This window comes from Myxine glutinosa, chromosome 9, assembly GCF_964187855.1.
Source record: "Myxine glutinosa chromosome 9, kmMyxGlut1.1, whole genome shotgun sequence".
In the NCBI taxonomy this organism is placed as follows: Eukaryota; Metazoa; Chordata; class Myxini; order Myxiniformes; family Myxinidae; genus Myxine; species Myxine glutinosa.
The window spans coordinates 51,972,398-51,995,573 of NC_136269.1; the positions used below are offsets into that span (position 1 = coordinate 51,972,398).

Sequence of the window (23,176 nt, forward strand, 5' to 3'; positions counted from 1 at the left end):
GTGCTGTGTAATATGAGAAGACTAATATCTTGTGAACATGCTCATGTAAAGTTGTAAATTTTAAAAGTCTGAGCATGTAAATTGCATGTTTTGATTTTTCTGTTAGGGTGTGCCTATCCAATATATTGGAAACAAACTTGATAGGCCATGTTGTCTTGCAGTAAATCTTCACTTGCTGATTGTTTCTTTTACTGTTTTTTTTCAATGGTTGCTCTATGATAAGTGAAATATTTCTGAAAACTGGTGAACCCTTCATTGGTCTTCACGGCCTTGTAGCATACCTGCCTGCTGTATTGCTCTAAACATCTTAATATGGCGCCACATTTATAAGCATGGGCAATCTTCTGGATTACTTAGTAGTTAATTAGCCGAATCAACTCGTGAGATTATAACGATCATTTCTGTGTATCGCATTCCAAATCGGAGCTCCCGGAGAAATCCACAAAAGACATGTCCTCCTCCCCCCTTTCCCCACACACACGCACACGCACACGCACACGCACACGCACGCACACACACACAATTGCACAGTATCGGTTGTTCCTAAACTTAAATATAAATAATTTAAAGGATTGCTATAAATGATGTTAATTTCACAACATCCCATATTCAACTTTATTTCAATTGTAAACCTCAAAACATAGTTCCCCTACCTAAAGCTAGAACCTTAACCTGTAAGCAATTGACGAGTTTCCCGACTGCACGGATCATCAGCTGGGCACCGTTCTTCCTTGAAGTTTCGATCCTTTCGGGCCAGAACCTCTCCAAACGGCAGATCCACAACCTCGATCATGGATCCACATCAATAGATGGTACATCGGTAGATCCACAACCTCGATCATGGATCCACATCAATAGATGGTACATCAGTAGATCCACAACCTCGATCATGGATCCACATCAATAGATGGTACATCAGTAGATCCACAACCTCGATCATGGATCCACATCAATAGATGGTACATCAGTAGATCCACAACCTCAGTTGCGTCCAGGCAGTCAGTCAACCCATCAATGCAACATCACTTGTTCCAACTTTACTCGCAATAGGATTTAATGTGTTATCATATATTTATAACTTTCCTTACACACTCGATAATATGATAATATTATTAAATCATGCACATCTTACCTTAAATGCACCAATCTACCAACCAGCACGACCACACCACCTTCCCTCTCGATCAAACTATTTTGAATGTTCAAACTGTCACCTATAACGGTTTTTTGCATTTTGCCTTATCCTAGCAACCACTGATTCCTAGCAACATTGATTTGTAGTATATTTAATTATTATATTGTACTGTATTTACATAAAGATCTAATGAATAATATTTTTACTATTCGTATTGTGTTTTACGAATTCGATTTGGTGCCTTTTTGGGATTTTAAAGAAAACTTGTTTTAATCTACCAACTGCAGCCCCCTGTGCTAACATACGTCTGACTAGTTGTTGTAATTTATTGACCGGTTCAGAGCTGTGTGTGGTTGCTCTCTCAGTCCTAATTATTTCACCTGCAACCGTACGATAAAATAGCTTTTTGGGAATGTTGCTGTCTAAGAAAGGCATTCGGACAATGTGGAATGGAAATGCATCTCGTTTATCAAATAATTTGGTTTGAAATTTATTATTATGGATGTCAATTTGTAATTCTAAAAAGGAAACTGAAGTGGAAGTTTGGTTTTCCTTTTTTAATTCAAGTTCATTTGGATATATATAATGAAGCTGCTCAAATATAAATCCATCATTAATTGCATCATCCATCATCCATCATCATCATATCATCAAAATCCATCATCCAAAATCAAATCCATCATCAAAATTCCCAGTGTGTACCCTGGATTAGAATAGGTACGCCATATCCCTGCGTGTCGTAAGAGGCGACTAAGAGGGTTGGCGTCAGGAAGGGCATCCGGCCATAAAACATTGCCTCAAAAAGAGAACCATGACAATTACAACTACATGTGGGCAGGGTACAGCCCGAAGTGGAGATCGGTTTCTGAGGTTTGGGACATGGAATGTAGGGACAATGACAGGGAGATCAGGAGAAGTGGTGGAAGTAATGGTCAGAAGAAGAGTGGACATATGTTGTGTGCAAGGGACGAGATGGAAGGGAAGTGGTGTGAGAATGGTGAAGGGTAGGCAGGGACAGAAATACAAGTTTGTGTGGCAAGGGTGCCTGGAGGGCGTGAATGGTGTTGGTGTCATGTTTTCTGAGGAGTTTGTAGACAGTGTGGTGAGTGTGACGAGAGTGAGTGATAGGTTGATGATGGTGAAAATGATGATTGGAAAGCTCTTGGTGAACGTCATCTCGGGATATGCTCCGCAGGTTGGTCGAAGCGATGAAGAGAAGGACAAGTTCTGGTGTGCGATAGAGAAGCTGATGGAAAACGTGAAAGATGAGGAAGTTGTTGTGGTAGGAGGAGACCTAAATGGACATGTGGGAAGGAGTATGGATGGTTTTGACGGAGTTCATGGGGGTTACGGATATGGTGTGAGAAATGGAGAAGGTGAAAGGATTTTGGAGTTTGCTGATGGAGCTGATTTGTTGATTTGTAATACTCAGTTCCAGAAAGAGGATAATAAGCTTGTTACATACACGTCAGGTGGGTCGACGACAACCGTTGACTACCTGATGGTGCGTAGGCGAGATAGGGGGCACCTCCGGGACACAAAGGTGATCCCGGGGGAGGAGGCTGTTTCACAGCACCACTTGGTTGTCTGCGACGTAAGGGTGAAAGGTGCGAGGAGAGCTCGGCGGGTGAAGTACCAACCGAGAATGAAGGTGTGGAGGTTGAAAGAGGTGACAGTAAGGGAGGCATTAAAAGAGGCTGAGTAGGGTCGAGGATGATGTGGTTGAGCTTGAAAGTGGTTGGATGTCAATGAAAGCTAGTCTGTTGGGAGCCGTTGGTGAGGTATGTGGATGGACAAAAGGACCACCGAGGCACTCGGAAACATGGTGGTGGGATGATGAAGTTGGAAAGAGGATTGACGAGAAGAGGAAGAAGTTCAAGGAGTGGCAGAAGGCGAAGGGTACGGGAGCAGAAGCAGCAGAGCATGAAAGTTATAAGGCAGCCAGGAAGGCTGCAAAGAAAGAGGTAGCAAAGGCGCAGGAGGCATGTAGGAAAATGTTCGGAGAACGCTTGGATTCGGAAGAGGGTCAGAAAGCAGTATTCAGGATTGCAAAGCAGATAGCGAAAGAGGTGTGACGTGATGGGGGTGAGTTGCTTGAAGGATGAAGTGGGACAAATCATTGTCGACCCAGATGGAATTAAAGGAAGATGGAAAAGATATATGGAAATGCTGTTGAATACAGAGAATGAATGGGATGGCAACATAGAGAGTAACCCAGTTTTAGGACCGGCAGAGAAGATAACTGAGAAGGAAGTTGAGGAAGGGATAAAAGCAATGAAGGGTATAAAAGCGGGAGGGCCGACGGGAGTTGTGGGAGATATGTTGAAGGCAGCAGGAAGTTGGGGTGTGAAGAGAATGACAGAGATCTGTAATCTGGTGGTGAAAGAAGGCCGCATTCCAGTGGATTGGGAACTGAGTACTCGTCCCTCTATACAAGGGGAAAGGTGACCCTCTGGAGTGTGGCTCGTACCGAGCGATAAAGTTATTGGAGCATGGAATGAAGGTATTGGAAAGGGTGTTGGAGAGGAGGATAAGGAAGAAAGTGAAGATCGACAAAATGCAGTTTGGATTCATGCCAGGAAGAGGAACGACAGACGCGCTTTTCATTGTGAGACAGTTGCAGGAGAAGTACATGGAGAAGAGGAAGAAGTTGTTTCTTGGGTTTGTTGATCTAGAGAAAGCATTCGATCGGGTTCCACGCAAAGTATTGACATGGGCATTGAGGAAGTTAGGAGTGGAGGAATGGTTGATCAGAGTAGTGATGGCAATGTACAAAAGAGCGCGCACAGCTGTAAGGACGAAGGACGGGAACAGTGGTGAGTTTGAGGTGAAGGTGGGAGTGCATCAGGGGTCGGTACCAAGTCCACTAATATTTGTAGCTGTGATGGAGGTGTTGGCTCAGAACGTAAAGGAGGGTTTACCGTGGGAGTTGTTGTATGCAGATGATCTGGTGTTGATTGCGGAAAGTATGGATGGACTGAAGGAAAAGATGAACACGTGGAAGGAATGTATGGAGACGAAAGGTCTGAAGGTGAATATCGGAAAGACGAAGGTGATGGCAAGTGGTAAAGCATGTGGCGAGGTGGAAAGAACTGGGAAGTGGCCCTGTGCTGTGTGTCGGATGGGTGTCAGAGTGAACTCCATTCAGTGTACAATGTGCGCTGAGTGGGTTCATCAAAAATGTAGTGGTCTGAGAGGGTCATTAACCAGTGTGGCAGCTACATTCAAATGTAAGGTGTGCACAGAGGGAGCTGCAGATGGAGGAAATGTTGAGTTGGATCTTGGAGACGGCGTGAAGCTGGAAGGTGTGAAAACATTTTGCTACCTCGGAGACATGCTGAATGGAGAAGGTGGATCAGACTTGGCAACGGTTGCTCGAGTGAGATGTGCATGGAAGAAGTTTCGGGAATTGAGTTGCGTGCTGATGATGAGGGGAGTGTCGTTGAAGCTGAAGGGAAAGGTGTATGCTGCATGTGTGAGAAGTGTTATGATTTATGGGAGCGAGGCATGGGTAATGAATGTAGAGCAGCAACGAAGGTTGGAAAGGGTGGAAATGCGAATGGTTCGACGGATGTGCGGAGTATCATTGAGAGAGAGAAAGACAAATGATGAATTGCGAAAGATGATGGGAATAGAGCCTGTGATTGATGCTGTGAAGAGGAACAGGTTGAGATGGTTTGGTTATGTGTTGAGGAAGGATGAAAGTGACTGGTTGAGAAGAGTGATGGAAATGAATGTAGAAGGAAGTAGAAGACGGGGAAGACCGAGAAAGACTTGGCTAAAGATGGTGGAAGAAGAAATGCGGGCAAGGGGGTTAACAAGGAGAGATTTAGAAAATAGGGCAAAATGGAGAAGATTGTCATGGGGACCGCAAGGCTAACCCCCGCTCTAGCAGGGAAAATGGCCTTTAAAATGCATGTTGTTGTTTTTGTTGTATTAATTGCCAACAAATCATCAATGAACCTGAAGATGTTTCCGCGTCTTCGTGCAGTTGTTAATTTATTCCTGCACATGTTATGGACCCAATCAAACTCGTACATGTGCAGAAACAAATTTGCAAAGAAAGGGGCCGGATCTGAACCCATGGGTATGCCCACTGTCTGCTGGAGTATCTTGTTGCCAAATGTAAAGAAACTTGTTTCGTAGAAATCGAATACTTTCTTTGAGTTTACTTTTTGAAAAACTGCATGAATATTGATTATCCTTTACAGACCAGTGTGCTCTGTTTTGATATACATTAATGTATACTTTATTACCTCCTGCAAAGGCTTTATCTATTGCTCTGTCCAATGCCGTTACGAGCTTGTCATGTGGAATGTTTGTGTACAATGTGGAAAAATCAAAAGTTGAAAGACATTTTGCCTTACCCTAGTTGTTAATGTTATGTATACTGTCGATTACCGGTTTGGAATTGTCAATGATCCAGAATTTTTTAATACCAGAATAAAACTTCACTTTTTCATGGTAGTTTTTAAAGCATTTATAGATTAGTTTCATTGCCGCTGTTATACTGCCCGGCAAAGGTTTCAAACTACATTCTCTACTTGCGATGATGAACCTCATCTTACAAGTGTGTTTGTGCATTTTTGGGATCCAGTAAATGAATGGTAATTTATGGTGTTTATCCAGAACTAGCAGTCTTCTCACCGTTGAGTGATTTGTATGTTGTATCAAGTCTGTTTTGTTTTCGTTACTTATTTTGTAGGTCTTTGAAATTCCCGTGTCTAAGCCCAATTCTTCCAAAAGTGTTTGAATGTAGAATGTTTTACATACAAATGCAATATTATTATTTGTTTGTCAATTGGAACAATAACATATTGTGTTTGAAGCTGCCTTAAGCAATCACGTGTCTCTGGATTGTTTAAAATTGCCTTCGGATTATTGATTCGAACTTTTCTTTTCAAATCAACAACTCTCCTTTTCACATGTTTCTCTACCTCCTCCAACCATAAAGCCATAAAACACACACACACACACACACACACACACACACACACACACACACACACACACACACACACACACACACACCTTGTCCATTTATAGTAGGAGGATGAAGGGGTATTAAGATAGTGCAGAAGTAGCTTGCTTACCTTTCAGCTCTGCAGGCTTTGCTTATTTCCATAACAAACTCCGCTGTCGCATTGGTGTTTCGTGGGCAGACCGTTGCATCATAAGAGTACACCGTCCCTTGGATGGATGTTAATCTAGGTATATGGTCTGCTGGCATTATCTGCTGGGCATGAAAGATCTCAACGTCTTTCGACGAAGAGTATGTGAGGCATCGCCGGCATCCTAATCAATTTCCACATTCTTGCCTAAACTCCAGGTGGCAAGTGGAATTATCTTTTCAGATATTTCTTGACACCAACTTGCTCTGCTTGCTATCTCAGAGTGTGGTTACTGTGCGAGCAGCAGCTCCTTCACTACAAACAAATTCACGTTCCCAGGTTGTTTGAATGTTACAGGTGAACGAGCATCTTCGACTCTGAAGGCCAACCATTATACAGTGCCTTCAGAAAGTATTGTTACGGTACGCGGTTAAGGATGTTATATTTGCCGAGCGGAGGCTCCGCGACCGAACAGTTGTTCCCCGACTAAACCCGATTCACCCAAACGTTGGCCGTATCGCGCCACAGATATTCAATCGGGAAAAGACTAAGACGACGAATGCAAAGAGGAAGAAGAAGACGTACAGGAGAGTAACGGGGTTTATTATTATTTACACACATAAGCAAAAAGAGCAGTCATGGGTATTTACAGCGGACATGAAAACGCAGGTGACACAGTGAAAATTACTAGCTTATACAGACTTAGTTACTACCCAGGACAGCACGAACAAAACAAACTCACGTACGCAAATGGATGGAACTTGCAGGCAGGAATGGCTGGAAAGGATGAGCAGGTGGGATCACAGGGCACAGCGAGCAGGTCCACTCCGGGCGGGAAGCGGGGAGCCGGCAGCTCCTTGTAATCCGCTTTACAGCGCACGCCGGCAGCTCCTGGTATTCGGCTTTACAGCGCACGCCGGCAGCTCCTGGTATTCGGCTTTACAGCGCACGCCGGCAGGGTCAATCGCTGCCCCGTCAGGACTTCACGCGGCTGGTTGAAACGGGGCTGGACTCATCTGTCGTATCTCTTTGCAACTCGTTCGTAAAAGTTCCTCTGCTTTCTCTTGGACCCTTTCTTTGTCGTGTACCTCTCCACGCAGCTCAGCTCGTATTCCCTTCCTCTCACTTCTCTCTAGCGTGGGACTGACACGCCCTCTTCGGTTTCGGTACCGCCCTCCTCCCCCGTGCTCTGTTTCGTGACCTTGTATGGTAATCCCACGGGCTTGTCTCCTTATTTGGGCATCGCGCTGACGGCACGCCCCTCGTGGCGAGCCACGGGCTTGTTTCCTTATTTGGGCATGGGGCTGCACAGCCCCGCCCTTCGTGGCGCGCCCTGGGCTTGCCTCTCCCTGGCGACCCCGCCCCTCCTGTTCAAACAGAGCACGGAGCACATATTCACTATAGCAGCGAATTGAGAGGGCGTGCACCCCACGCTTGTGAACTGCTTTACCCATGGTTGGAGAGTTTGGCTGGGAAATGGAATTATTGAAGCGGAGCTATTCTTAATTGATTCGGTGCAATGGAGTATTATTCTAATGGAAGACAAGGCCTTACTCTAAAACACATAATAAGATATAAGCTACTGAACAAGGGTTTTATCGGGTCCTGCAATGTGGTGTTTCATGGAATAACTACCGGGACGCCCTTTTTACTTTTACACAACACTGGAGGCAGGAGGCGCAGAATAAACAATAATAATAATAAAGCACACAATAAAAAAATAGTCCTCATATCCGCAACAGTATTCACACCCCTTGACTTTTCACATTTTGTTGTTGCAGCTTAAATTTATAATGGATTAAATTTTATTTTTTGTCACTGATCTACACAAAATACCCCATAATGACAAAGTGAATAACATGTTTTGAGAAGGTTTTACAAATTTATTGAAAATGAAATTCATAAATATAATTTAAAGAAGTATTCAGCCACCTGAGTCAATACTTCATGGAAGTGCCTTTGGCAGCCATGACAGCTTTGTCTTATTGGGTGTCTGTATCAGCTTTGCACATCTGGATTTGGGGAGTTTCTCCCATTCTTCCTGGCAGATTTGCTCAAACTCTGTCAAGTTGCATGGGGAGCGTCGGTGAACAGCAATCGTCTTTCCAAGTCTTTCCATAGATTCTCAATGGGATTCTAGTTTGGGCTTTGCCTGGACCACTCAAGGACTTTCATGTTCTTGCTCAGAATCCATTCCAGTGTTGCTTTGGTTGTATCCTTGGAGTCATTGTCCTGTTGGAGCGTAAATGTTTGCCGGAGTCTAAGGTCTTTTGCAATCTGAAGCAGCTTCTCCTCAAGGATTTGCCTATATTTGGCTCCATTCGTTGTTCCCTTTATCCTAACAAGTCTCCCAGTCCCTGCTGCTGAAAAGCATCCCCATAGCATGATGCCACTACCATGCTTCACAGTAGGGATGGTGTTCGATGGGTGATGAGATGTACTCTGTTTCCAGCAGATGTAGCGCTTTGCATTCAGGCCAAAGAGTTCAATTTTCATCTCAGCAGACCACATTAATCTTTTGCCTCATCCTCTGAGCCTTTTGCGTGCCTTTTTGAAAATTCCAGGCATGCTGTCATGTGCCTTTTTCTCGAGAGCGGCTTACGCCTGGCCACTTTCCCATAAAGCCTAGATTTATGAAGGTTGTGGAGACTGGTGTTCTTCCAGCAGGTTCTTTCATCTCTGCCAAGGAACTCTGTAGTTCTGTTGGAGTGGTCAGTGGGTTATTGGTCACCTTCCTGACCAAGGTCCTTCTTGCCCGATTGCTTGGTCAGATGGCCAGCTCTAGGAAGAGTCTGGGTAGTTTCATATTCTTTCCATTTCTTGATGATGGAGCTCACTGTGCTCTTGGGAACTTTCAACACTAGAAATTGTTTTATCCCCTTCCCCGGATCTATGCCTCCTCACAATTCTATCTCTGAGTTCTACGGACAGTTTCTTGGACGTCATGGTGGAGTTTCTGCTTTGACATGCACTGTCAACTGTGGGACCGTATATAGAAAGATGTGCTTCATTCCACATCATGTCCAATCATTTGAATTGGCCACAGGTGGACTTCAATGAAGTTGTAGACATCTCAAGGATGATCAAAGGAAATCGGATGCACCAGAGCTCAATTTGAAGTGTCATTGTGTTACAATGTGTGTGTGTGGGAGGGGTTGGGGGGGGGGGGGGGAGGAGGTGCATTATGTGTAGATCTGTGATTAAACATCTCAATTTAATCCAATTTAAATTCGGGCTGTAACACAGCAAAATGTGAAAAAGTCAAAGGGTCTGAATATTTCTGAAGGCACTGCATATTGAATTTAAATGTATACAAGGATAATTGTCGGTCAAAGTAATTTTTTAGTATGTGCATGTCTCAAGTATGTGTTGCCATGTGGAACACTTTCAGAATGTGTGTTAAGTGCAGAACCACAGTGGTTGTCCAAAAGAACGTCCCTAATCTGGAGAGGAAGCAGGTGCATTGGGAAACTCCATCTGGCAGCTATTATTGGTCAACATTGCATCAATTTGATGTCAACAGTAGAAGTACATCGTCTTTTAAAAAATCCCCACAGTAACATAAGGCTCTTGGAGCAGCTTCTTGTACATATTCATGTCGCATGCAAGGCAATGGCATTAGGCGATAGAACATCAACATCGTATATGCGATGACTCCAACATGAGCGAAGTGTTGAGATGCGAATGCTAAGGAGGCCAATTGGTAAATTTTGACATTTGTGGAAATTATTCCGATTAAGCAATGACTTTGTTGGCTTTGTTCATCCCAGACTTGGTGTGTGTAATGATTAGTGTCTGCTCTGGGTCTGAGAGGTTGGTTTGAACCCCGGCCAAGTCATACCAAAGACTTAAAATGGTACGTGCTGCTTCCTTGCTTGATGCTCAGCATTTTAAAGGATACAGTACTGACAAACGACCATCGGTTGGTAATAATAAATAGCAGACTTTAATGGGCCTCGTGGTCTCCTCCTGCATCGAAGCTCCTTGTAAAGGAACTCGTAACAATAATATTAAACTCGAACGTACTCGGTAGAGAGAATACCTCCACCTGGCTGAACAGTTTAGGTTTTGTATCCCACTGATAGGCCAGAACTGGATCTGCTGACTTAAACCAAACTCTAATCTGCTTGTTCTTGTCACCTACCCAACTCATCTTCCGACTTTTGTCAAAACTCCTCCAAAACGTTTTGAAATTCAATGATCTACACATGGATTTTGGGAGATTCTTGTATGTTATATATGGATTTTGAGAGCTCCACCTTGCATTTTATAGTACCACTATATTATATCGTTTTTGAGTCGATCTCTTGATGGTGAAGAATCACTTGAATAATAAACTTCTCGTATCCTGATCTTCACCAAAATTTCATCATTTCGTCATTGTCACACCCCAACCTCTCAACCAAATTTCATTTGAATCCGTCTACAACCTTTTGAGATGGCCTGTTCACAGACAGACCAAGGGTGCAAACATAACCTCCGCCCACCTTCGATGGTGGAGGTAATAATAATATGATTATTATTGTTATTGTTATCCTTTACTTAAAGGAGTGTGTTTGTTTGAAAACAAAACAGCATCGCTGTATTCTGTTGGCCTCTAGCCGAACCCTTTGTCACTACCTTGGTGGTAATGTATGAGGCTATATCTATTTACAAAAGGCCACCATGGAATGCTTGTGATAAGCAGTGATGAGTCATGCATGGCGACTTGTGTGTACGAAGAACAGTCTGTAATTTGGGGATTTGGAAGTTGGACCACCCAGGGTGATTTTGAGGAATTTGGATTTCCCCCCTTAAACTTTTATTTCTATAAGCCCCCTCTCCCCCACCTTCATCACTTCCCAAATCTTTATTCTCTTGTTTGTTCTAAAAGTCCTCTGTCCTTCACTCTTTTTCATCCATTTTACCAACCCTAAGCCATCGAGTTGTGCAATGCCTTTGGCTATCCTTCTCCAAAAATAGATCGTAACTGGACACTATGGAAGATCGAGTTTTTTGGGGAATTTTTTTGCTCAAGTAGTCTCAGGTATTTGCATGTTTGCCAACCTCATTTTGCCTGCAATCGATGAATTGTGCATTTCACTTCCCTCCTCCCGCTCCACAATTGTGCATTATAATGTCAAGTTTTATAAATAAGTGTACGTGTAAACAAACTCGTTAAGTAATAACAAAAACGGTGTAATTTTATTGTACTACTAGCGTGGATTGGCTCGCTCGCCTCACCACACGTCGCTACAGAAGCACGGTTTTTTTTTAACAGTCGAATGACTGAACTTGAGTTACTGTGTTGTCATGATTTACACCAATAATAATACAAATATTTATTTTGCACAAATGTATTTGTAATATTGGTGATATGATTTATTTGTAATCTAAAAAGGTCCAAGTAGTCAAGTTTTGAATGGTTAAAGGTCTAAGCTGTTTAATTTGTCTGAAAGGTGTAAGGGGTCTAAATGGTGTTGAAGTCTAAGGGGTGTAAAGATCTGAAGGTTCTTTTCTTTTTTTTTTTTTTTTTGTATACTGAATCGAGGCTCGTGAAAGAGCTAACATTTATTTCACAAACAAACAAACAAAACAAACCAGACAAACAAAATATACAAAAAGAGGGAGCGGAAGACAAGATGGGGAGAGAAGGGGAAGCACACAACCGCAACATTTGAGAGCAGGGAGAAGTGTGGGAGGGCTTGGGGGCAGGAGGCGTGGGAGGGGGGGGGGGGGGGGGAGAGGTATAAAACACAAGGGGACCGAAATTAGTGGGGGTAGAGAAGATCAAGGTTTTGGATGGGGGAGGATAAGAGATGGTGGTGAACAGCTGTTTTAAAGACCTGGAGGGTGGAGTGGGATTTAAGAGAGTGAGGGAGTTTGTTCCAGAGGTGGGAGAAAAGAGGAATGAAGGAGTGAAGGTGAGCAGAAAGTCTTGATTTTGGCAGTTTAACCATAAGAGGGTTGCAGGCAGATCTTGTGCGACCTGTAGGAATATTTGGGGGACAGAGCCCAGAGAGGGCTGGGGGGGCAAGGCCAGAGAGGAGACGGTAGAAGACAAAGACCACCAACCTGCCTGCGGTGAGTGAGTGAAAGGCCCTTGGAGTTAGCTTCATCGCGGGAGATTCCAATGATTCTGAACGCTTTGGTTTCAACAGCGTGAAGACGGGCTAGGTGTGAGGCAGGAGCACCAGACCAGAGGGGAGAGCAGTATTCCATAGAGCTGTGGATGAAAGCCTTGTATGTGGTGAGGAGCTCAGGTGTGCCAAGGAAGGACTTCGCACGACGGAGGATGCCCAGTCGGCGACTGGCTTTGGAGGCCAGATTTGAAATGTGGTTTTCCTAGGAAAGATCATGGCAAATAGTGAGACCCAAAAGCTTGAGTGACAGAACTTCTTGGAGAGGATTATTCAGAAAGTGGATGGGAGGGTTTTCCAGTCGGTCTTTTCGGAGAGACATCGTAAGAGTGTGAGATTTATCAGGATTGAAAGACATCAAGATCAAGCTGTAAAGGGTATAAAAGATCAAAGGGTGAATGTATCTAAAGATGTCTAAAGTATGAAGGTGTGTTGATGGTCTCGTGGGGGCAGGGGGTTTTAAGGATCTTTGGGTCGAAAGAGTCCTCGGGGTTTTTGGAGTCGTTGGGGTATTTTCAGGTTTTCTGGGGATATTTTGGGTCTTTAAGGGGTTGTTTTGGGGTATTTTGTTATTGAGGGTCTTGGGGGATGGGTAGTGGGGGTCATAAAGGGTCTTCAGCAGTCTATTCTGTCGGGTCAAAAGGTACATTCCAATAGTACACAATTAATAGATGTAGTCAGGATGCTCACTGAAGTCAAACAGTATATAATTAATATACATGTAGTCACACGGCTTCATGGATGGACTGTGTTTTTCATTATTGTAGATGGATATATGGATTAAATATTTTGTGTGTACATATTCATGTCGTACTTTTACCTTCTTGAGTGCAATCAGTCTTTTACCCATGCTTCCTGTATACAACCGAATCACTCATACAGGAATAAAACCACCTTTAGAGGCCATTTTTCCCCGCAAATGCGGGGGTTGGCCTTTTTCGGGAACCATGGTTGTTGTTGTTTTTTGGTCCCCTTTTTGAAGCAATGTTTTACGGCCGGATGCCCTTCCTGACGCCAACCCTTTTTGCCGCCTTTAACGACAAACAGGGAATTACCAGTGAACTGGTACTCAATTAGCCGACCTTGGAAGGATGACAGGCTGAGTCAACCCCCCTGGCGTTAATTCAGCGATTGACCGGGATTCGAACCCAGGATCCAAGGATCCTAAGCCGGCACCCTAGCCGCTAGCCCAACACCAGGGCCCACTCATACAGGAATATTGCACCAAATATACCGTAGTGCATTCCACAGTTCTGTAAGGTTAGTTGGGTTCCTCTTGTTCATCTATTTCCAAGTAATTCCACATGGCCTTGATGGGGCTCATGTCCAGACTCACTTCTATCACATAAGCTGAGCAACTTCAGCTGAGTGCTTGTCTTGCCTTGGGAAGGTTCTTCTGGGTCTTCTTGGCCTTTTCTTGTCTTTTACCGAGCCAGTTTACTTCAGGCATTGTAAAGTGCAGCTCACACCATTGGAAGAGATCTTCAGTTTTTCTGTTCCTTTCTGCATAGTGTGCCCTTCTCAGAGTTTGGATGTCCACACGCTGTTCTGTTGGAAGTTGTGTGTTCTCACACGCTGTTCTGTTGGAAGTTGTGTGTTCTCACACGCTGTTCTGTTGAAAGTTGCTTTCTTTTTCATTTAAAAAGCTATGGTATATGAGAGGTGGACTCCTTTATTTATATACACAGTGCCGATAGAAAGTCTACACCCCATTTCAAAATTTTCACCTTTTGCTGCTTCATAGCCTGGAGTTAAATTGCATTAAGTCAGACTTTTTTTTCTGCAAATCTTTGACATTCCACCTCCACCCTGCAATGAGTGTTTCCGCTGTCTCTTACTGTTCCCTTTGTTATAATGTGACCTGATCTTTTCTGTGTCCGAGCTCTTCTACAATCCTCGACTATGTATTTTTTTTATCACTACTGGTGGTTGCTCATTGACCCACAACTGTCTTCTGCACAAATGATTGTTTAACAACTGGTGCTGTGGTGCCGTTTTAAAAGTGGCTGATGGTTATGGATGAACTTTTACACAACATTCATGAGGAAGGACATTATGGCAACTCTGACGTCATTACAAAATATATTGTTCCTTTTAAGTTGATGGATGAAAACACACACACACACACACACACACACACACACGTAATCGACTAACCCTTCACACAGGTATTGTTCCATTGTTCATCATCAAACATCACGTGAAAAAAAAAATGAAAAAAGAAAAGAAAAAAAAATTGGAACTGATTTGCCTGAACTGGAGACTTCGTGTTTGCCTGATTACATCAATCTGCCTCAGTTTGTTTATATATATATATATATATATCTGTGCAGTGTCTGTGTTGTCTTGTCTTGTCACTGAACTACTCCCTCAAACTTTTGTGAAATCGTACCAAACTTCTGGTATGCACATATCTCTCCCGTCGGTATGTCCTAAGGGTATTTTTTTTTTTTGAAAAATTTTCCAATTTTTTTTTTTGGGCATTTTTTCGGGAATTTTTTTTTCCCCAACTTATGTTTTCAACTTCAATTGTTTATAAAATGTGATATCACGTATTTACAAATACATTTGTGCAAAATAATTGTTTGAATTATGATTGGTTTAAACCATGACAAAACGGCAACTCGGGTACAGTCATTTATCTATATATCGACACATCTGGGCAGTGTCTGTGTTGTCACTTAACGACTCCCTCAAACTTGTGTTTCCGTGGTTGTGAAGTGTTTTTAATAACGTTGTGGTGGTTTTGAATTATGTGGTGGTAAGGTGTTTTGAATTATGTGGTGGTGAGGTGTTTTGAATTATGTGGTGGTGAGGTGTTTTGAATTATGTGGTGGTGAGGTGTTTTGAATTTCGTGGCTGTGAGGTGTTTTTATTTCGTGTTTTATACATACTGTAAGTATGTATGTACTGAGGGATTCTTTTTTGAATTTATATATATATTTTTCAACCTAAATTGCTTATAAAAATGTAATATCACAAACGCTACAAATAAATTTGTGCAAAATAAATGCTTGTGTTATGATTGGTGTAAATCATAACAACACGGCATCTCAGGCACAGTCATTACCCTCAGCTAAAATAAGCCCGTTCCTCTAACGATGCGTAGTGAGGCGAGCGCAGCTAGTATATATATATACTGGCATGGCTCGGCTCACTACCCACGCGTCACTACAGAGGTACAGACTTTTTACCGAGGATAATGAGTAATGACTGTACTACAGTTGCTGTGTTGTCATGATTTACAAAAGGTGTGTGTGTGTGTGTGTGTGTGTGTGTGTGTGTGTGTGTGTGTGTGTGTGTGTGTGTGTGTGTGTGTGTGTGTGTGTGTGTGTGTGTGTATATGGTATATATATATATATGCCCATTACATTACGTGTATATATATACGTATATATATATATATGAACTTTGTGGCGGAACTTATTGTGTAATCAGGCAAACACTGACGGGTTCTTGTTCAGGCAGATGAGTTACAATAAAAAAATTTTTTTTTTTTTTTTTTTTTTGTTTTTTTTTGCACATTTGATGTTTGATAATAAACAATGGTCTACCTGTGTGAAGGGTTAGCCGATTACGTGTGTGTGTTTTCATCCATCAACTTGAAAGGAACAATGTTTTGTAATGACGTCAGTTGGCATAATGTCCTTCCTCATGAATGTTGTGTAAAAGTTCATCCACAAACATGAGCCATTTTTTTAAACCGCACCACAGCACCAGTTGTTAAACAATCATTTGTGCAGAAGACGTTGTTGTTGTTGTTGTTGTAGATTATATACAGTGCATTCAGAATTCTGCATACAGCCTGGTGTTGGCTTAGCGATTAGGGTGCCAGCTTGGGATCCTAGGATCCTGGGTTTGAATCCCGGTCAATCGCTGAATTAACACCAGGGGGGTTGACTCAGCCCGTTATCCTTCCGAGGTCGGCAAATTGAGTAACAGCTTGCTGGGATGAATGATCCCGGTGTGTACCCCGGTTTAGAATAGGTACACCGTATCCCTGCGCATCGTAAGAGGCGACTAACGGTTGGCGTCAGGAAGGGCATCCAGCTAAAAAACAAAAACAAAAAACATTGCCTCAAACAGGGAACCATGATTGTCATGGGGCCCGCAAGGCTAACCCCGCTCTAGCGGGGAAAATGGCCTTCAAACGATCATTCATTCAGAAAGTATTCAGACCCCTTCACTTTTTTCACATTTTGTTATGTTGCAGCCTTATGCTGAAATCGTTTAAATTCTTTTTTTTCCCTCATCAATCTACTCTCAATACCCCATAATGACGAAGAGAAAACAGGATTTTAGAAAGTTTTGCAAATGTATTAAGAAAAAAACTGAAATATCACATTGACATAAGTATTCATACCCTTTGTTATGACACTTGAAATTTAGCTGAGGTGCCTCCCATTTCTCTTGATCATCTTTGAGATGTTTCTACACCTTGATTGGAGTCCACCTGTGGTAAATTCAATTGATTGGACATGATTTGGAAAGGCACACACCTGTCTATATAAGGTCTCACAGCTGACAATGCATATCAGAGCAAAAACCAAGCCATGAGGTCGAAGGAACTGCCTGCAGAGCTCAGAGACAGGATTGTGTCGAGGCACAGATCTGGGGAAGCCTACAAAAACATTTCTGCTGCATTGAAGGTTGCTCAGAGCACAGTGGCCTCCATAATTTTTAAATGGAAGAAGTTTGGAACAACCAGGACTCTTCCTAGAGCTGGCCGCCCGGCCAAACTGAGCAATCGGGGGAGAAGGGCCTTGGTAAGAGAGGTGACCAAGAACCCAATGGTCACTCTGGCTGAGCTCCAGAGATCCTGTGTGGAGATGGGAGAAACTTCCAGAAGGACAACCATCACTTCAACACTCCACCGATCTGGGCTTTATGACAGAGTGGCCAGACGGAAGCCTCTCCTCAGTGAAAAACACATAAAAGCCCGCTTGGAGTTTGCAAAAAAGCACCTAAAGGACTCTCAGATTGTGAGAAACAAGATTCTGTGGTCTGATGAAACCAAGATTGAACTGTTTGGCCTAAATTCTAAGCGTCATGTCTGGAGGAAACCATGCACCGCTCATCACCTGCCCAATACCATTCCAACGGTGAAGCATGGTGGTGGCAGCATCATGCTGTGGGGGTGTTTTTCAGCAGCAGGGACTGGGGGACTGGTCAGGGTTGAGGGAACAATGAACGGAGCAAAGTACAGAGATATCCTTAATGAAAACCTGAAACAGAGCGCTCAGGACCTCAGACTGGGCAGAAGGTTCACCTTCCAACAGGACAATGATCCGAAGCACACAGCCAAGACAACGCAGGAATGGCTTAGGGACAATTCTGTGAAGGTCCTTGAGTGGCCCAGCCAGAGCCCTGACTTGAACCCAATCGAACATCTCTGGAGAGACCTGAAAATGGCTGTCCACTGATGGTCCCCATCCAACCTGACAGAGCTTGAGAGGGTCTGTAGAGAAGAATGGCAGGAAATCCCAAAATCCAGGTGTGCAAAGCTTGTCGCGTCATACCCAAGAAGACTCGAGGCTGTAATCGCTGCAAAAGGTGCTTCAACTAAGTACTGAGTTGAGAGTCTGAATACTTGTCGATGTGATATTTCAGTTTTTTTTTCTTTTTAATAAATTTGCAAAACTTTCTAAAATCCTGTTTTCTCTTTGTAATTATGGGGTATTGAGTGTAGATTGATGAGGGAAAAAATGAATTTAAACGATTTCAGCATAAGGCTGCAACATAACAAAATGTGAAAAAAGTGAAGGGGTCTAAATACTTTCTGAATGCACTGTAGATGGATGACTGTACCTGAGTTGCTATTTTGTCATGGTTTTCACCAATCATAACACAAACAATTATTTTGCACAAATGTATTTGTAATATACGTGATATTATATTTTATAAACAATTTAAGTTGAAGATTTAAGTTGAAAAAATATATACTGTGTATATATATATATACAGTCACGTGAAAAAGTAAGTATACCCCATGTAAAGTTTTGACTTTTTCAACATATTTCAACATACAGCTATTTGATCTTCATTTCAACAATATTGATAGATAAATGTGATATAATATAACAAATATCATGAAACATTTACATTTTGTAGTCCATTGTATAATTTAAATAAACATAAATGCAAATTTCGCATGTGGAAAAAGTAAGTACACCTTTGGCTCTAATTGGTGGTATTGCCCCTTTGGCAGAAACAACCTCAAGTTGGCGTTTCTTATAACCGTCTACCAGTCTCTGACATCGACTGGGAGAAATTTTTGCCCACTCCTCCATGCAGAAATATTTGAGCTGTGCGATGTTTGAGGGGTTTCTTGCATGCACAGCTCGTTTCAAATCCCCCCACAACATCTCGATGGGATTTAGATCCGGGCTTTGACTTGGCCATTCCAGAACCCTCCATTTCTTTCTTTTCAGCCATTCCTTGGTGGATTTACTTGTATGTTTTGGGTCATTGTCATGTTGCAAGGTCCACCTTAGGTTGAGCTTCAACCCCCGACAGATGGCCTCACATTATCCTTCAGCACCCTCTGGTACAATGAAGAATTCATAGTAGATTCCATGATGGTGAGCTGCCCAGGCCCTGATGCAGCAAAGTTGCCCCAAACCATAATATTTCCACCACCATGCGTTACAGTTGGTATCAGGTTCTTGTGGTCAAATGCTGTCTTTGGTTTTCGCCAAACATGTCTTCTGGTACTGTGGCCAAATAGCTCTACCTTTGACTCATCTGTCCAGAGCGCATTGTTCCAGAAGTGCTGGTCTCTGCCTAGGTGTTCATTGGCAAACTTTAGTCTTGCCCTGATGTTCTTTCTGGACAGCAAAGGTTTCCTCCTGGCACACCTCCCATGTTGTTCAAATTTGTGCAGCCTCTTTCTAATGGTAGACTCATGCATTTTGACATCAACAGTGGAAAGTGCTACCTGTAGGTCCCGTGATGACATTCTGCGGTTCTTCGAGACTTCTTTCAGCATCTTGCGGTCTGCTCTCGGGCTGAACTTGCTGGGGCGGCCTGGCCTGAACAAGTTGGCAGTTGTTTGGAATCTTCTCCACTTGTAGATGATCTTCCGGACAGTCGAATGATTGATTTCAAATTGTTTGGAGATCTTTTTAAATCCCTTCCCAGACTCGTAGGCATCTATGACCTTCTTTCTGAAGGCCTCAGAGAGCTCTTTTAATCTAGGCATGATGACGCCGCACACTTCAACAACAAAGAGCAAACCAAACAATGTCTGAGGTTTAAATAAGACAGGTTCCTCCAAGATCCTCTCTAACGATGGTCTAATCATTTGCACCTGAGCTGGTGCACCTGATTCTAATTTTAGGTATTTGAAGTAGTGATAAATGTAGGGGTGTACTTACTTTTTCCACATGCGATATTTGCATTTATTTTTATTTAAAATATACAATGGACGACAAAATGTAAATGTTTCATGATATTTGTTATATTATATCACCTTTATCTATCAATATTGTTGAAACTAGGGCATGCCCGTACGTGGGTGCCCGTTCCTTGCCAAAAAAAAAAAAAAACGCTACCCGTACGCTCTACCCCGCCCGTACGCCCGTACGCCCGTAAACAAAAAAAACAACGCTCTTCGCTTCCGCCCTTCGCTCTGACTGAATTGGGAGAAATAATGCGCATAAGAAATCGAGAAATTATTATTTTCTCCGGAAGAAATCGAATTACGAACCGTAATGGCGCACGCGCTCGGCTCGGCTCGTTCTGTGATTGGCTGCCGGAAGTGAAGTCTTCACTGTCCGGAAGGTCGCAAATCGCAGTTACGATGAATCGCAAATTAGTTTTAATTAGTTTTAAAACATAGTTTAACGCCAACATAGTTTGCCAAAGTGAAATAAATGAATACGCTCTCAAATGTGCCGTCCGAGGCAGAGTCTGTTTGCCACGTTCGGCACACGTGATAGCTCGCTGCTCTCTGATTGGTTGAATCGTTTTTTGGACATAGCTCGGTAACTACTTGTCCGATTAATTTCAAACCTGGAAAAGGCACATCCTCGGGTCCCCAGCAATATACCTGGCAAGTTGCAAGTATATCGGACCCGTGGTTGTCGAGAAACAGCGGTCACAGACAAACAAACACACACACAGACACACAGACACACAGACACACACACACACACACACACACACACAGAGATTACTGGAATTATAGATAGATGAAGATCAAATAGCTGTATGTTGAAATATGTTGAAAAATTCAAAACTTTACATGGGGTGCACTTACTTTTTCACGTGACTGTATATATTCTAAAAAAAAATTTAAAAAGAATTTCTAAATAAATACCTTTAGGATATACACACGGGAGACAAAGGTGCATTTGTATTACAAATACACCTATTTATCCCGTGTGTATGTCGTAAAGGTATTTATTTAGGAATTGTTTGAATTTGGTTTTTTTTTTTGAATATATATTTGAATATATACAGTTTATATTTTTTCAACTTAAATCTTCAACTTCAATTGTTTATAAAATATAATATCACGTATATTACAAATACATTTGTATGTCCAGGAGTTTGGTACGATTTCACAAAAGTTTGAGGGAGTAGTTCAGTGACAAGACAAGACTGTACAGATATATATACAGATATATATGTAGATATATATCATGTATAGATATTTAGATAAACAAACTTTGAGGCAGATATTATAATTTAATCAGGCAAACACGAAGTGTCCAGATCAGTTCCAAATTTTTTTAATATATATATTTTTGCACATGTGATGTTTGATAATGGTGTGTGTGTGTGTGTGTGTGTGTGTGTGTGTGTGTGTGTGTGTGTGTGTGTGTGTGTGTGTGTGTGTGTGTTTTCATCCATCAACTTAAAAGGAACAATGTTTTGTAATGACGTCAGAGTTGCCATAATGTCCTTCCTCATGAATGTTGTGTAAAAGTTCATCCATAACCATCAGCCACTTTTAAAACGGCACCACAGCACCAGTTGTTAAACAATCATTTGTGCAGAAGACAGTTGTGGGTCAATGAGCAACCACCAGTATTGATTTTTTTTTAAAATACATAGTCGAGGATTGTAGAAGAGCTAGGACACAGAAAAGATCAGGACACATCATAACAAAGGGAACAGTAAGAGACAGCGGAAACACTCATTGCAGGGTGGAGGTGGAATGTCAAAGATGGGCAGGGATGGCTCTGAGGTAATGCATTTGCCCTTAAACGATTTAGTCTGGTTAAATTCTCAGCCTGACGATATTGTTGGATCGAGGTTTCGAAGGCAAAGTATTGTGTCAATGAGTAATGAGTATACATACCATCCAGTGGATGGGCATTAAGCTGGGGATTTATCTGCAGGCCTACCTGATGTACATTAAAGTTCCTATGGCCTCCTTTCTTTCTTTTTATGTTTTGTTCCAGAGGTTTTTGCTTCATAAATGCAAAGTTTGTTTGTGTTGTGTGAAGTTGTACTTCAGAATGTCTTTCTTCATTGGGTTTCATTCTTTTAGCAGTTTTGCAGTAGTAGATGTTTGTATCTGACAGTTTTTGCTCTGCAGCAACTTGAACTTGGTCAAAAATGTTGCCATTTACATTTGAAGAATAGTAACGGATGCTCTCCATTCGTCTATCTAAAGCTTGAACAAGACTGTGCTGTTTGGGTAATATGCTTCTGCAGACTGATGCATTCCGTTGCAGGACGACTTATAGAGACAAACTCATCTCCTCATATCGTGTTAGTTGCTCCTTCTGAAACTTCTTCAATAGCTCCTTCTGAATGGCCTTGTACATGCTGCCAAGCTTCAGATCAACATCCCTGAATAAGCAGCTTCCAGCTCAGGGCTCCTTTCCATCTTCAGCTATGAATTCCATGTTTGTTTATTGGGGTTTTTTCATGGATATGAGGTTCTTGCCAAACCTTTCTTTATTTCGAGCTTTTCTTTGGGTCCTGAGAAAGAGGTGTCATCCTTGGCTTAACATGTGTCATTCTGGGGTTTGTTACGGATTCGTCACTTCCGCTGTTGTGGTTTTCACCCACTTGACATGTTTCTGATATGTATTATTATTCTCAACAGGTTTATTATTCAGGAACAGCTATCTAAAGTTGAAAAGGTTAACGTAAAATGATACCGGAAATCGGATAGTACCCCGGAAGAGGTCGAGCGAGGAAGAAGAGGGCATGAGGCAGAGGTGAAACGACGCGTTTTGTAAAAGCTCCGTACCTAGCGTGGTCGAGCGTACATGGCAAGTGAACTTTGAGTCCTTGAAAGGAATCTCGTGCGATTGGTGTTATCGCTGGAGTTGTGGAAAAGCCTGCGAAGCCAGGTAGAGGTGTGAGATTCCGGAGAATCTTCGCCTAGAGGCTGCGGCTCGAGGAAGAGCCGTCCGCCATTTCGGGGACCTCGCGCGTCATTCGCGGAACCTTGTTTAGCCGCGTCCGCTGGTCCCGCCCTCCGGTGGTTTGCCGAGGATGTGTCTGCACGACAGTGGCCTTTGAAGAATACGGTGCGGTTCGCGACTGCACGGTGTATGTGCACGTTGGATCGCGTCTTTGGGATTCCTCTTTCCACTGCCAATTGGGGTTGGCTGGGACCAAGTGACGGACCCCGCCTTGCCTACACCTCCTTACCCGCCTCATCGCCGGGAGCACCGTTGTGTTCTAGAGATATTGAGAAGGGCTCTGTTTCAGTCCTTGGGGGTGCCGTGAGTTTGAGCTCGGTTACCATCTTAAGATCTTGATTGTATGGTTGATTGCCACCATTGTTGTATGGTTCTTCTTGTGTGCTTTTAATATATTATTTGTTCGTTGACAACCATTGGTGT

At 42.7% G+C, this 23,176-nt stretch overlaps 1 protein-coding gene across 5 annotated transcripts in view; it reads left to right on the forward strand.

Moving 5' to 3' along the window:
• The window catches only part of LOC137435390 (glia-derived nexin), a 46,431-nt gene that overhangs the window by 5,789 nt on the left and 17,466 nt on the right, over positions 1-23,176 (forward strand). The gene's annotated exons all lie outside the window — the stretch shown is intronic.